Source organism: Oncorhynchus mykiss, chromosome 17, assembly GCF_057628025.1.
Source record: "Oncorhynchus mykiss isolate SJ-2025 chromosome 17, ASM5762802v1, whole genome shotgun sequence".
Classification (NCBI taxonomy): Eukaryota; Metazoa; Chordata; class Actinopteri; order Salmoniformes; family Salmonidae; genus Oncorhynchus; species Oncorhynchus mykiss.
This window is the reverse complement of record NC_143038.1, coordinates 54,673,459-54,689,862: the sequence shown is the minus strand read 5'-3', so window position 1 is coordinate 54,689,862 and position 16,404 is coordinate 54,673,459. Positions and strand designations below refer to the sequence as shown.

At 43.4% G+C, this 16,404-nt stretch overlaps 1 protein-coding gene across 33 annotated transcripts in view; it reads left to right on the top strand.

Annotated features, from left to right (window-relative positions):
• LOC110494499 (membrane-associated guanylate kinase, WW and PDZ domain-containing protein 1) overlaps positions 1-16,404 on the top strand; it is a 192,335-nt gene that overhangs the window by 108,580 nt on the left and 67,351 nt on the right. The window lies entirely within an intron of this gene.

Sequence of the window (16,404 nt, the reverse complement as noted above, 5' to 3'; positions counted from 1 at the left end):
CCTTCTAGCTCGGCACAAACATCTATATCTGCACAAATGAATTTTCTCAAACGCAATGATCTATTCTATGGCTTTTACATTGTAACAAACAAAATACTCCTTTTTTCAAATCTGAGTGCTGTATGTAATTATAAACTACAATTCTAGCGAGTCTCGCCATTCGCAAGGGCTGTCTTTGTTTCCTCTTTAGCCAAGAACTAGTTTAATACACTCTTTCAAATAACGTCTGTCCTGAAAGACTGGAATGCCAGAACACCAGCAGAATAAGAATAGCATTCCCTATTATTAGAATAATTATAATAATGAATCATTGCCAAACAGATTTACGATGGCCTACTTTTCACCATTGCACATATTGGAACATTATCATGGATATCACGTTGTCTTTTTCTCCAACGTCTGGTTAATAATAAGTCATACACGATGACCATTTTCTATCTTCATCTCGACCGGCAATAATGAGCTCTGTTTGTATCTTAACACCAGACCGTAGTACTGTCTTGGACAGAATGTGGATTTGAAGTTGTTTGCAGGCTATTTACCCGCCCTTAAATACATATTGGTAATCCTAGCTGTGTTCTGTGTCCACTAACATGGTCCTGGCTTCATGGCCTGGGCTGTCTGCAAGTTAGCGTTTTCCATTTGAATGCTGCTTTATAGTTTTAGAAGCAGAAGGACCAAACAACTGCGAAATAGCTCTAGCCTGTATCTAAATAGGAATGATCAAATCCAATCACATTTTATTGGTCACATACACATGGTTGGCAGATGTTAATGCTTGTGCTTCTTGTTAGCGAAATGCTTGTGCTTCTAGTTCCGACAGTGCAGTAATATCTAATAAGTAATCTAACAATTTCCCAACAACTACCTAATACACACAAATCTCAAGGAGTGAATGAGAATATGTTATCTTTGCCTTCTTGGGTACAGGAACAATGGGCGCCATCTTGAAGCATGTGGGGACAACAGACTGGGATAGGGAGCGATTGAAAATATCCGTAAACACACCAGCCAGGTGGTCTGCGCATGCTCTGAGGACACGGCTAGGGATGCCTTCTGGGCCAGCAGCCTAACGAGGGTTAACACATTTAAATGATTTACTCACATCAGCCATGGAGAAGGAGAGGGGGTGGGCGCAGACCTTGTTAGTTGGCCACGATGGTGGCACTGTATTATCCTCAAAGGCGGGCAAGGAAGGTGTTTAGTTTGTCTGGAAGCGTGACGTCAGTGTCCGTGACGTGGCTGGTTTTCTTTTAGTATACCGTGATTTCCTGTAGACCCTGCCACATACTTCTCGTGTCTAAGCCGTTAAATTGCGACTCCACCTTGTCCCTGTACCGGCATTTTGCTTGTTTGATTGCCTTGCGGAGGGAATAACTACACTGTTTATATTCAGCCATTTTCCCAGACTGTTTTCCACGGTTTCTGGTTAGGGTAGGTTTTAGTAGTCACAGTGGGTAAAACATCTCCAATGCACATCTTTTTGAACTCACTCACCGAGTCAGCGTATAGGTCGATGTTATTCTCTGAGGCTGATCGGAACATATTCCAGTCCGCGTGATCAAAACAATCTTGAAGCGTGGCTTCCGATTAGTCAGACCAGCATTGAATTGTTCTCGTCATTGGTACATCCTGTTTGAGTTACTGCCTATTAGACGGTAGGAGCAAGATGGCGTCATGGTCAGATTTGCCAAAGGGAGGGTGGGGAGGGCTTTGTATGAATCCTGGAAGTTAGATTGGCGGTGATTGAGTGTATGACCCATGCGCATAGTGCAATCAATATTCTGATAGAATTTAGGTAGCCTTGTTCTCAAATTTGCTTTGTTAAAATCCCCAGCTACAATAAATATCCAGTGAAGTTCCTTGAGGGCCATCTTGGTGTCTTCTTGAGGGGGAATGTACACAGCTGTGACTATAACTGATGAGAATACTCTTGGTAGGTAAAATGGCTGCATTTGATTGTAAGGAATTCTAGGTCGGGTGAGCAGAAGGACTTGAGTTCCTGTATGTTGTTATGATTACACCGTGAGTCTTTGATCATGAAGCATACACCCCCACCTTTCCTCTTCCCAGAGAAGTGTTTTTCGGGCGCGATGCATGGAGAAGCCCGATTGCTGATACAATTCCGACAATATATCGGAGAGAGCCATGTTTCCGTGAAACAGAGAATGTTACAATCTCTGATGTCCCTCTGGAAGGTAACCCTTGTCTCAAATTTCGTCTACCTTGTTGTCAAGAGACTGGACATTGGCGAGTAGTATACTCGGGAGTGGTGGGTGATGTGCACGTCTACAGTGCCTGACCAGGAGGTTGCTCCGTCTGCCCCTTCTTCGCCATTGTTTTGGGACTGCTTCTGGGATTATATCCATAGTCCTGCGTGGTGGTCCAAACAGAGGATCCGCTTTGGGAAAGTCGTATTCCTGGTCGTAATGTTGGTAAATTGATGTTGCTTTTATATCCAATAGTTCTTCCCAGCTGTATGTAATAAGAATTTCCTGGGGTAACAATATAAGAAATAATACATAAAAAAGCTAAATACTGCATAGTTTCCTAAGAACTTGAAGCGAGGCGACCATCTCTGTCGGCGCCATCCTGCAATGAGTATTGGAAAGTGGGCATGAATGACTCTTCTTTGTTTTGTTTCAACAATATAATTGAAATAAATTTTGTCAAATGGTGAGAAATTGGCAGGGACATGAGGGGCAGGTGACGTCTAGTAACATCTTCCATCAACAAGTGCAATGTGGATTAGCAGCAATGTCTGCACTGTTTCTATAGGCCTTCAACAGGAGAACTGATCTGGTTGAATACATACATAAGTAATGTTCTATATTCGGGCAGTGTGTTTGAATAAAGGGAGAAAACCTGTCTGTATCAGGTCAGGAGTGTTACTATCACATGCTGGATAAACAAGTGTTCTGAACTTGACAAGGGTAGTATAGTCTGTATTGATACCTGTAGCATAGTGGCTGGATTACACATGACGAGATGTGTATATGTTGTGAAACACCTGCTCAGGCCTTGGCTGCTGTGCCTGGGTTTTGACTGTTATGAGTACTAAAGCTTTACTGTATGCAGTTACAGCTATCTGGCAGTAAGTAGGGAGTTGTCACCTGGAAGTAAGGAATCTCTTTAGCTACTCTGTTATGTCTGGAACAAGATTACACCTAGTTTAACCATAATCCACAGAGGGGGAGACAAATGCAAATAACATATTTCAATTTAGTAAGACAGTCAGTCATAAATTGATTTCTCATGTCAAATATTTCACCTGCTTGGTTTTAGTTTGTCCAGTACAAAACACAAGTACAAAGTGTAAAACTCTTAAGATAAATCAAGTACCCCAAATCCAAACAGGTCTGCTGGGAAGGACAGAAGAGTAGTTGGATATGTCCTTACAACATATGTATTTGTGTAAAGTAAATGGATATTGTTTTGCAGGTAGTAGAGGAGGTACCACAAACACCATGGAGCGGACAGGTAACACCTATGTTTGATGTCCGCACACTCTCATACTCTCTCTCACTCTCACACACACACACACACACACACACACACACACACACACACACACACACACACACACACACACACACACACACACTCATACTCTCTCTCACACACACACACACACACACACACACTCATACTCTCTCACACACACACACACACACTCTGTCCTTCCCATATCATTCCCACTCTAGTGATTAATTACATCTAGCCTGGTGTCTTCAGTGTGTAAACACTGCTGCTTTCCACCTATTTTATTTTAGCATGTAACTCCCCTCCCCTCTGGGTCTTGAAAGAGCTTTACAGTCAAATAGTCACGTCTCCTTCCTGTCAGGGAGTAGCATGGAGATCTCGCCGCAATCTTCCTCCAGAGGGCTGCACAGCCCTGGGGTGAGAGGGAGGTCGTCCTCCTAGTTTGTCCTGTGAACACTGGAAGTCAGCAAATATGGCTGTGACCTGGGCTCTGGGGCACAGCACACAGAGAGAGCTGTGGGCTATTCCACTGTAACGGAAATTGTTGTGGGCAATTCCACGGTACTTTAAATGTATGCCACACAAACAACATTGATTTCAGTTGAACAAATAAAACTACTTTTAACAATTTACACTTAATATTTTTACAAAATTACAGTTGCTGGAAGAACAGTGCAGATGCAAAGTTTGTAACAGAATTTCAGTAAAATCTCCCTCAGTTTGTGTCCACTTTTTCCAAAAACTCTTAAATATCTGCTCCGAATTAAGATTCAACGATGTCTGCAGAAAGAAAGTGGTGTCAGCTATGACATGACACATTGAAATCTATTTTGGTTATTGAACTACCGTAAGTGAAGTAGATTTACTCCCGGTAACGGAATTGCGGTAACGGAATTTAATCACTGGTCCCTGATCTATACTACACAGAAATACATAATCATGGATATGTACAGTATGTCATTATCTTCATGGTGATGTATCTTAAATAAGTACTTAAAGGTATAAATATGCAATATCCTCGTTTGCATAAATGGGTATTATTCTACACACTGGCTATTATTTTAAAGAGCTCCGCCCCCAAAACAAGACCACATTTGGTTGGTCCGGATCAGACCAAATCTGAACCAACCAGTCTAAGTTTCACAAGTTTGGACATCAAAGTACAGCACGGTAGAGCTCAGTAGAGTACACTGCAGTACAGTATAGTTTAATACAGTAGAGTACAGTAGAGTATAGTTCTGTACAGTACATTATTGTGTACTCAACTCTAGTGTGCTCTACTGTGTACTGCACTGAACTCTACTTTACAGTACTGTCATTTAGCAGACGCTCTTATCCAATGCGACTTCATCTTCATCTTAAGATAGCTGGGTGGGAGAATCACATATCACAGGCATAGAAAGTACATTTTCCCTAAATGTAGCTATCAGTAGAGTCAGAGATTGGGGGGGGGGGGGGGGGGTCAAGTGCTCTTTTTTTGGGGGGGGTGGAGGTAAGGAGGAAGATTATTTAAGATACTGTTTGAAGAGGTAGGGACACTGCTGTCCTAGCTTCCTGTAGGGGTGGGAGGGCCAACAGACCTGAGGTGGCCGAACGGAGTGATCATGTTGTGATGTAAGGGTTTCAGCATAGCCTGAATGTAGGGAGGGGCAGTTCATCTTGCTGTTCTGTAGGTAAGCACTATGGTCTTGTACTGGAAGCCAGTGGAGTGTGCGGAGGAGCGGGGTGACATAAGAGAACCTAGGAAGGTTGAAAACCAGGTGGGCTGTAGCGTTCTGGATAAGTTGCAGGGGTTTGATGGCACAAGTTGCAAGTCCAGCCAACAGTGAGTTGCAGTAGTCCAGGCAGGAGAGGACAAGTGCCTGGATTAGGACCTACGACGCTTGTACAATACTCTACTTTTCTTTAATGTGCTGTGCTGTGCTGTACTGTCCAAACTTGTGAACCCAACTGTGGTTTGTGACTACTATGATTTCCCATTGTAGCCAATTCAATTGCAAAAATGTTGTTTAGCGATTTCTTTTCTGGAAATTCCGTTACCAATTTTAATAAAAACATTTAAAAAATGTATACCAGTAAAAATACTAGAACTAATTGATAGGTCTACCTTTACTTGTTACTCCTGTGAACTCTCATTATCCTCCCTCCTCATGAGGGAGAGAAATTAGAATATATCTTATAAAGAGATGTGGGATTTTGGTAATGTAATTTCAAAGGCAATGTTTCTTAAATGTAAAAACTAAACCTGATATTAGTTGGCAGGGGTCTTTACTTCAAGATTATTGTGTGTTGATGTATTTTTAATACATTTCAAGACTTTTTCTGATGGATGTTTTCTAAGATCCCTTTTTCATCTGAAATCAAAGCCTTTGCTTTTTCGAATGGAAAATGGTTGAAAAATGTAAATATGCCTTAATTGTATTTGACACCCAATTTGACATGCACCTATGAAATTCACATGTTGGTGCACATAGGTCATTTTACATGGAAATGGAAATGCGGGCTACAGTAGCCTCACCACAGATGGTCTGCTAGGTAGGATTCAGCGCAGACAAAACAAAATCATTTTGGCCGCTCAAATGTAGGCTACAGGATGCCGCTAATTCTGGGGGGCATGACACACCATCGTTTTTACGTTGAATGTTTAAGGACTTGAACATTGGGCACTAGGTTGTTAGCTATACATGCAACAAAATCATGTCCACCCTTTGAAACATCTCTGTATCTCATTATCAAGGAGGAAGACATGCAGTCAGTAATGTGATGGCGGAGTGTGGCTCACTGTCTCCGTTCTGTCGCAGTGAAGTCGGCCAAGAAGTCCAACTCTGTGTTGCCCTTGTGGGAAGGGCTGAATGTAGGTCGTAGCTGAAATCCAAGCACAGGCTCTGGGGGGGGGGGGGCTCTGCTGCTCTGGGGAACGGAGCTGTAGAGAGGAAATAAACTGATTTTCACACACAGCTATTTTGAGCAGCAGCGTGCCTCCACAACCTCCTTTTGCCTTTCTGATCTATTTTGGAACTGTGATGTTCAAAACGTGATTGATTTTAGAGCAATGTGTGTTTGCCTCAGTGGTGCCATCTCTGTCAGTGCAGAGATGGGCTATTTTCTACCCTGGTTCTATGTATTTCTGTCCTCTCTGTCCTGAACCAAAAGCGGGTGATCTGAATGCAATCTTCTCCTTGCCAGTCCTTCATCGGCCAAGGGAATGTAGAGTGCTATGTAATTGAGTCAGAATCATTTCTGTCTTTTTGTCCTGCAATTTTGCACTCAAATCAAATATTACTGTCAGGGTCTAGCCTCACAAATGTCAGTGTTGAAAATATCTGAGTCAATTGTGCCAGCCAAAGAGAGAGCAGAGGCTCCCTAAAATAGTCTGTCATCAATGAAATATGCATTAGGCTCTTGGATTAGTTTACCAGTGCAGCAGTTCGGTGACGACCAAACGGCAGAGGTTAGTTGACTCGAATCCCCATCACTGAGGGCATTGAAGAGATCCATGTAGTTGGACAAGGCACAAGATAAACTGTTTATTTTATATACAGTATGGGAGGAGATTGTTCCACTCTATACAGCACAGATTCCCACCTTCTGATTTGTTGGCTGGAAGCATCCATGATGTAGTGCTTTAAAGGAAGAGAGGACTGTTTACAGGAGGCTGCTGGGTTATTTCCTGCAGCACTGAGGGACACAGCCAGAGGGACAAATAAATAAAGGGCTTCCTGTGAACACACTCTCGGGCCAGGGTGTATTGGTAATGGGATTGTAAGGCAGGAGGTGAGACCAGTCAGGCCTGTCCTAACTGAATCAACAGCTCTGTCCTTCCCTCCCACTGTATCATACCACACACATGCCCACACGTTAATCTATTGGGTGGGAAGGAGGCCCTGAGGAGAAGTGTCAATCTGAGACAAGGACCAGGGGGGAGTGTAACTATGGTCAATGATGGCGAGAAGGATAGACTCAGGGTTGTGTGTGATGGTTAGCACTTCATTGGAGATGACAGGGATAAGACTGTAGGCAGTAGGTTATTGATTGTCTCTGAGGTAGATAGCTTAGGTTACAGTGACTCTAAAGGTCATTATAACTGGTGAACGGGGGTGGTTATGTATAGATTGTGGTTAAGTTATCACGTTGATGTCACCCCCCCTTATAGCATCCAGCTCACAACAACAGGAGTGATGGTTGCATGCCAGGCCAGGGGATGATGTATTGTTTGTGATTGTAGAGGAAACATTACCAATGTATAGGGGGTGAAAACAGGTTAATGATGATGGCTGTGACATGGTCAGGGGTGATTGTGGACTAGTTGTAATGTTGCTAATTTCAGCTGCAGTCACATGGGGATGTGGTTTAGGTCACTGGCTATGGGGTTGATTAGGTCAGACCAGGACACTCATGCTGAACAGAAGAGAGATGCAGGAGAACACCTCATTCACAGTGACCGAGGACACATCCAGGTGTGTGTGTCTGTGTATTGCTGGGGAGAGGTTGCTTTATAAAGCCCCATTAGGAGATTGTTACTCGTTGTTTGGACCGGGACAATGCCATTTGGTGGCCACGGCCCCTCCCCCTTAGTAGTAGGCAAGCTACAGGTTTGTGTGTGTGTGTGTGTGTGTGTGTGTGTGTGTGTGGCTACTGATTGTGATCAGTGTTTCCTCTGCTAACCTTTGAAGTATTACAGGCTGGTCTGTGCACCATGTCGTGCTCCTGTGTCAACCGGTGGCCCAGTCACCCGAGAGCAGCAGGGCATGTGCAGGGATGGAAGGATCACGGGAGGGAGGGAGGGGGACGGTTCACATGGGGTTACAGAGAGGCCATGCACGGTCAAATATAACTGACAAAAAAAGTGCTATATTGGCATGGGAAACATATTTTTCCATTGCCAAAGCAAGTGAAATAGATAATACATTAAAAAAAAAGTTAAATTAAAAATGTACATTAAACATTACACTCACAAAAGTTTCAAAGGAATAGTGACATTTCAAATGTCATATGGATATGTATAGTGTTGTAACGATGTGAAAATAGTTAAAGTACAAAAGGAAAAATAAATAATAAATATGGGTTGTATTTACAATGGTGTTTGTTCTTCACTGATTGCCCTTTTCTTGTGGCAACAAGTCACAAATATTGCTACTGTGGTGGCACACTGTGGTATTTCTCCTAATAGATATGGGAGTTGATCAAAATTTGATTTGTTTTCAAATTCTTTGTGGGTCTGTGTAATCTGAGGGAAGTATGTGTCTTTATGGTCATACATTTGACAGGAGGTTAGGAAGTGCAGCTCAGTTTTCACCTCATTTTGTGGGCAGTGTGCACATAACCATCTTCTCTTGAGAGCCAGGTCTGCCTACGTTGGCCTCTCAATAGCAAGGTTATTCTCACTGAGTCTGTTAGTAGTCCAATCTTTTCTTAAGTTTGGACAAAGTCACAGTGATCAGGTATTCTGCCACTGTGTACTCTCAGTTTAGGGCCAAATGGCATTCTAGTTTTCTCTGTTTTTGGTTGTTTATCCCCCCCCCAATGTGTCAAGTTATTTGGTTATGTCTAATTGTCTTTCTCGCTCTCAAGATATGAAGGCTGATATATATGGTGCATCCCTAGTCATGTCCCTCAGTTGTGGATAAAAACTGATGGGTTCTGTCTGTGTTTTATAGACTGAAAAACAGCAGACTCTTTTCCAGTTCTGTGAGGAAATCAAGTGCAGTGTATATGGTGTCTGTGAGGAGAGTGAAGCAGACCATAGTAGACTAGACCTGCTACTCTCCCTGAAGCCCTTCTCTCTCTGAGTCACACAACATACTGTACCATGTCTCCTCCTGTTTTCCTGTTCACTTCATCAGGGTTCTCGCTCCTCCTCACACAACAATCACCAGGTCAGACACCCCTCTTCCTCCTGGTCTCCATATTCACATTATTACACAAGGACTGCTGTATGTATGTGGTGGTGGTATGCCTGCTTGGTTCTCCTCAGTGTTCTCACATTAATCGATTTGAATGCTGTTAATTGACTACAGCTCAGCCTTCAACACCATACTACCGTCCAAGATCATCATTAAGCTCGGGGCCCTGCGTCTGAACCCCTCCCTGTGCAACTGGGTCCTGGACTTCTTGATGGGCCGCCCCCGGGTGGTGAAGGTAGGCAACAACACCTCTACGACACTGATCCTCAACACAGGGGCCCCACAAGGGTGCGTGCTCAGCCCCCTCCTGTACTCCCTGTTCATTCATGACTGCGTGGCCATGCACGTCTCCAACTCAATCATCAAGTTTGCAGACAACACATCAGTGGTAGGCCTGATTACCAACAATGATGAGAGAAGAGGTGTGGGCCCTGGTAGGGTGGTGCCAGGAAAATAACCTCAATGTCAAAAAAACAAAGGAGCTGATTGTGGACTTCAAGAGACAGCAGAGGGAGCACATCCACATCAACGGGCCGCAGAGAAGGTGAAAAGCTTCACTTCACTGACAATCTGAAATGGTCCACCCACACAGACAGTGTGTTGAAGAAAGTGTACAGCACTTTGAGATATCAGCTGATGTAAGAACACCATGGGACCATGCAGCCATCATACTGATCAGGAAGGAGACGCTTTCCTAGAAGGCCAGCATCCTGGAGTCGCCTCTTCACTGTTGACATTGAGACGAGTGTTTTGCGGGTACTAATTAATGAAGTTGCCGTACATACTCTGGAGTCCGACATTGCTCGTCCTAATATTTCTAAATTCCATTATTTTACATTTTAGATTTGTGTGTATTGTTAATGTTACTGCACTGTTGTAGCTAGGAACACAAGCATTTTGCTACACCCGTAGTAACATCTGCTAAATATGTGTATATGACCAATAACGATTTGATTTGATTTAGGGTTTCTATGGGCCTGCTCTGTCGTGCCTCTGTAGCCTTCCATTTGTCTGTGCCTTTAAATGGTACCAACTACATTATAAGGAAATAAAGCCCTCAATGTCAGAGGAGACTGAGGCTGGCTTCTGAGTGATTCTGTTATTCCAGGGTTGTCCTTAGCAACAAAACAGAATGTCTCACTACACTCAATGCAATTACATTTTTATGTATAGATGGCCTAGGTGTGTGATTTTCACTATCTTACTCCATACACAAAAGGTTCATCAGTGTACGTTGTTTGTGAGGACATATATGTCACTGCAGTGGTTCACACAACAGTCTAATGTTGTAGCATACAAATAACTGTGCTACCATGCTAAATAGTACATTTTGAGTGGACAGCTACTCAGTATTTAAAACCTTATCATCTACTGTTTTACTGATGATCTTATTGCACCGACATATCGCAACAGTACTTCTAGCCATGAGTTAACGTTTGGCTAACGCTTGCATCTAATCTCAAAGGCTTTATTGTGTCTTGATGCGTGGATTATGCTAACTGTGTAACGGTTATTTCTGTGCTCTCTCTTGTGTCCCTCTGGGTTTGTGAGGTCAGGCTGGAACGAATGAGGCCTGTGCTGTGGCGCTACTCGTTAAAGTGATACTCTGAGGAGCTTTGAGAAGGACTCTCTCTTCCATAGCAAACATCAATTGAGCTTTTGTATGGGACAGGGAATTCATTAACTCAATAGGAATGACAGTGTCCTAATCTGTCCGAGGCTGGCTTTTTTGGCCTGGAAATACTGATAACAACCCACACTTCCTGTTTGTGTCCGAGGGGAGCCGTGTGATTGGTGGGATGAGTCAACAGCACTCTACTGAGTCTGCTTTTTTAGTAGAACACTCATCCTGGGGGAAGCCTCCACCAAGATCAACACTCTACAGATGTATTGTCTGCAATGGGAGACGCTTCAAAGTCTCTCTGATAAAGTTCATGCTTTGTTTGAGGGTTTGCCTTGCGCATCAATATTTCCCCGCACTGAGTGTGGAGGAGTTGTGAACAACAATGACCAGCCTGAGATTTTAAATCGATGATCGCAGTGATGTTGTACACAAGCTACGTTGTAAACAGAACACAGAACACAATGCTGTTATGTCACATCTCCTATGTAGCGGTGGCTACAGGGGAGATGATATTGAAGAAGTGATTGAGAATATGACCGTGGTGTGATGAGACCACGGCAGTGGGGTGTGTGAGTTATCGTCACGTGTCATTAAAATGGCTGCTGCGGTGAGGAGCATTTCCCAGCACCTTCTCCCAGCTCCCCGTGCTATTTTGACCAGCAGCCATATTCTCATCAGCTCAGTGATGGGGCGATAGAGGAGTGGAGGCTGTTGCTCTCATACTGAAGAGAAAGAGAACAAACAGGAGAGATTTGGTTACCAATCCATTGCTTAAGGGGAAGCAGCTGCTGCCTCGTGGACAGACATCTTTGTAAAGACACCACAGTGTAGGCAACATGTAGAGTAGACCAAGGTATGTATGTAAAAAAATAAAACGTCTTGAAAATATCATGAGCGTATGTATTTTAATTAATCCACCATGACAAAGCATTACCTCAATCATTATTGGTTTGAACAGAATATCTTAGTTGTAGTAGTATTTTAACTACATTGTTTAGGTAATGGAGAGTAGAAGGCAGAAACAGAGAGAGAAGGAGCGATATAAGAGCGAGATAGTGGGCGAGAGTTGAGTTTGACTGGCTCTGCCATCCTGTCATCAATTAACATAGCAGTGTTACATAATCTTGTCACCAACGCACCATAGAGCTGTTTAATACTGACTACACCAACTGGCCACTGTCAGCATCCAATAACATGTACAGTAGCATGCACAGGAAAGCCGTTCACAGCCTTGATTGCCAAACAGTCCCCCTCGCATACATCTCTATGTTAAATGTCATAATTTCTTGTTATTTTTGAAAACTTTTGGATTATGTATGTAAAATGGTGTACCCGACCAATAAAATTTGATTTGATCTACACACACACACACTTTCCCCACTCACCACACAGTAGTGTTACTCAGACTCACAGGGTTTCTACAGCACGTCATAATGAATGCATAAATAAACAAGACTCATCTTTAACTTGTCCTCCAATTTAAGTGGTCAATGTCACTGTTAAATTATTTTTTTTGTCCCTATGTGTCATGCTTGAATCATGACACTACCCGGGTTTCCATCAGTGGAGGCTGCTGAGGGGAGGACGGCTCATAATAATGTGTGGAAAGGAGCAAATGGAATGGCATCAAACACCTGGCAACCATGTTTGATGTATTTGATACTATTCTATGGACTCTGCTCCAGTCATTACCACAAGCCCGTTCTCCCCAAATTAGGTGCCTCAACTCCTGTGGTTTCCATCCAACCTTTTTATGTGAGTAAAGAACATGTCTAATAAAAAATCACAACAGGCCTGATGGAAACAGCACATTTGTCAGTAAACTTTAGGTGGGATCTTTTTGTGTCTGTAAAATTCATTATAGGAGAAATGGCAGTGGAACCGCTTTTCTTCGCAAATATTGATATAATAACCATCATATCAACGTAAACTTGGAGTCCCGTGATGATATGTTGTGTGGTCCTTCCACTACGACTCGGGAAATCATGCAGGTTGTTAGGCTACAGATGAAATAAGTTATGATGTACTTCAGTGTGATGAAAGCAGGAGCGCAACTTTCACTGGGGACTGGGGTTCATGTCCCCCCCCCACACATTCTGAGATTGCATTTTTGGCCCACCCAGTTTTATCATTGGAATTTGATAGGCTGTTTGGAGTGTTTATCCGACTGGATAAAACAAAATATATAGAATAATTATGTCCCCCCCACTTCTAAAACCAAAGTTGCGCTCCTGGGTGAAAGTGCAGGGTGATGAGCTTGATGTTCTTTTCAATAAATTTTTAGGCTCTTATTCTGGTGACATGATGATCAATGCTTGGCTGCCGTTTGGAAAAATCTAAATAATCTTGCACCTTTGTCCACAATAATCTCATCATTGATGCTATAACCGCACTGTATCTGCAAGCTGTTGGCTCGAACACTGGTGCCATTACCAGAGTAGGCACATTTGCTAAATACACATTTTATTTGTGACAAAACCATCAGTAGAGTTGAAAATGCAATGGAAACCAATTGAACTTGTATTTTTTTTCACCTTTATTTAACCAGGTATGCCAGTTGAGAACAAGTTCTCATTTACAACTGCGACCTGGCCATGATAAAGCAAAGCAGTGCGACACAAACAACACAGTTACACATGGAATAAACAAACGTACTATCAATAAAACAATAGAAAAGTCTATATACAGTGTGTGGAAATTAAGTAAGATTAGGGAGGTAAGTCAATAAATAGGCCATAGTGGCGAAATAATTACAATTTAGCAATTAAACACTGGAGTGATGTGCAGTAGATGAATGTGCAAGTAGAGATACTGAGGTGCAAAGGAGCAAACAAAAAAGATAACAATATGGGGATGAGGTAGTTGGGTGGGCTATTTACAGATGGTCTATGTACTGGTGCAATGATCTGTAAGCTGCTCTGACAGCTGATGGTTAAAGTTAGTGAGGGAGATATGAGTCTCCAGCTTCAGTGATTTTTGCAATTCGTTCCAGTTATTGGAGAACTAGAAGGAAAGGTGGCCAATGGAGGAGTTGGCATTGGGGGGTGACCAGCAAAATATACCTGCTGGATCGTGTGCTATGGGTGGGTGCTGCTATGGTGACCAGTGAGCTGAGATAAGGTGGGGCTTTACCTAGCAAAGATCTATAAATGACCTGGAGCCAGTGGGTTTGGCGACAAATATGAAGCGAGGGCCAGCCAGCAAGAGCATACAGGTCGCAGTGGTGGGTAGTATATGAGGCTTTGGTGACAAAACTAATGGCACTGTGATAGACTGCATCCAGTTTGCTGAGTAGAGTGTTGGAGGCTATTTTTGTAAATGATATCGCCGAAGTCAAGGTTCGGTAGGATAGTCAGTTTTACGAGGGTATGTTTGGCAGCGTGAGTGAAGGATGCTTTGTTGCGAAATAGGAAGCTGATTCTAGATTACATTTTGGATTGAAGATGCTTAATGTGAGTCTGGAAGGAGAGTTTACAGTTTAACCAGACACCTAGGTATTTGTAATAGTCCACAAATTCAGAACCGGCCAGAGCAGTGATGCTAGACGGGCGGGCAGGTGCAGGCAGCGATCGGTTGAAGAGCATGCATTTAGTTTTACTTGCATTTAAGAGCAGTTGTAGGCCACGGAAGGAGAGTTGTATGGCATTGATGCTCGTTTGGAGGTTTGTTAACATAGTGTCCAAAGAAGGGCCAGATGTATACAGAATGATGTCGTCTGCGTAGAGGTGGATCAGAGAATCACCAGCAGCAAGAGCGACATCATTGATGTATACAGAGAAAAAAGTCGGCCTGAGAATTGAACCCTGTGGCTTCAAGAGGTCTGGACAACAGGCTGTCCGATTTGACACACTGAACTCTGTCTGAGAAGTAGTTGGTGAACCAGACGAGGCAATCATTTGAGAAGCCAAGGTTGTTGAGTCTGCCAATAAGAATACGGCGATTGACAGAGTTGAAAGCCTTGGCCAGGTCGAGAATACAGCTGCACAGTATTGTCTTTTATCAATGGAGGTTATGATATCTTTTAGGACCTTGAGCATGGCTGAGGTGCACCCATGACCAGCTCGGAAACCAGATTGCATAGCGGAGAAGGTACGGTGGGATTCAAAATGGTCGGTGATCTGTTTATTAACTTGGCTTTTGAAGACCTTGGAAAGGCAGGATAGGATAGATATAGATAGGTCTGTAACAGTTTGGGTCTAGAGTGTCTCCCCCTTTGAAGAGGGGGATGATTGCCGCACTTTTCCAATCTTTGGGGATCTCAAATGATACGAGAGGTTGAACAGGCTAGTAATAGGGGTTGCAACAATTGTGGCGGATAATTTTTGGAAAGAGAGGGTCCAGATTGTCTAGCCCAGCTGATTTGTAGGGGTCCAGAAGTTTAAGCTCTTTCAGAACATCAGCTATCTGGATTTGGGTGAAGGAGAAATGGGGGAGGCTTGGGCAAGTTGCTGTGGGGGGTGCAGAGCTGTTGACCGGGGTAGGGGTAGCCAGGTAGAAAGCATGGCCAGCCGTAGAGAAATGCTTATTGAAATTCTCGATTATTGTAGATTTTTCGGTGGTGACAGTGTTTCCTAGCCTCTGTGCAGTGGGCAGCTGGGAGGAGGTGCTCTTATTCTCCATGTATTTTACAGTGTCCCAGAAATGTTGGGAGTTTGTGCTACAGGATGAAAATTTCCGTTTGAAAAAGCTAGTCTTTGCTTTCCTATTTGCCTGTGTATATTGGTTCCTAACTTCCCTGAAAAGTTGCATATTGCGGGGTCTATTCGATGCTAATGCAGTACGCCACAGGATGTTTTTGTGCTGGTCAAGGGCAGTCAGGTTTGGAGTTAGCCAAGGTTCTACATTTTTTGAATGGGGCATGCTTATTTAAGATGGTGAGGAAAGCACTTTTAAAGAATAACCAGGCATCCTCTACTGACGGGATGAAGTCAATATCCTTCCAGTATACCCGGGCCAGGCCGATTAGAAAGGCCTTCTTGCTGATGTGTTATAGGGAGCGTTGGACAGTGATGAGGAGTGGTCGTTTGACCGCGGACCCATTACGGACGCAGGCTATGAGGCAGTGATCACTGAGATCCTGGTTGAAGACAGCAAAGGAGTATTTAGAGGGCAGGTTGGTCAGGATGAGGGTGCCCGTGTTTATGGATTTGGGGTTGTACCTGGTAGGTTCCATAATAATTTGTGTGAGATTGAGGGCATCGAGCTTAGATTGTCGGGCGGCCTGGGTGTTAAGCATATCCCAGTTTGGGTCGCCTAACAGTACAAACTCTGAATATAAATGGGGGGCGATTAATTCACATATGGTGTCCTGTGGGGGGGTCTATAACAAGCGGCAACAATGAGACTTATTTCTGGAAAGTAGAAGCTCGAACTGTTTGGGCACAGACCTGGATA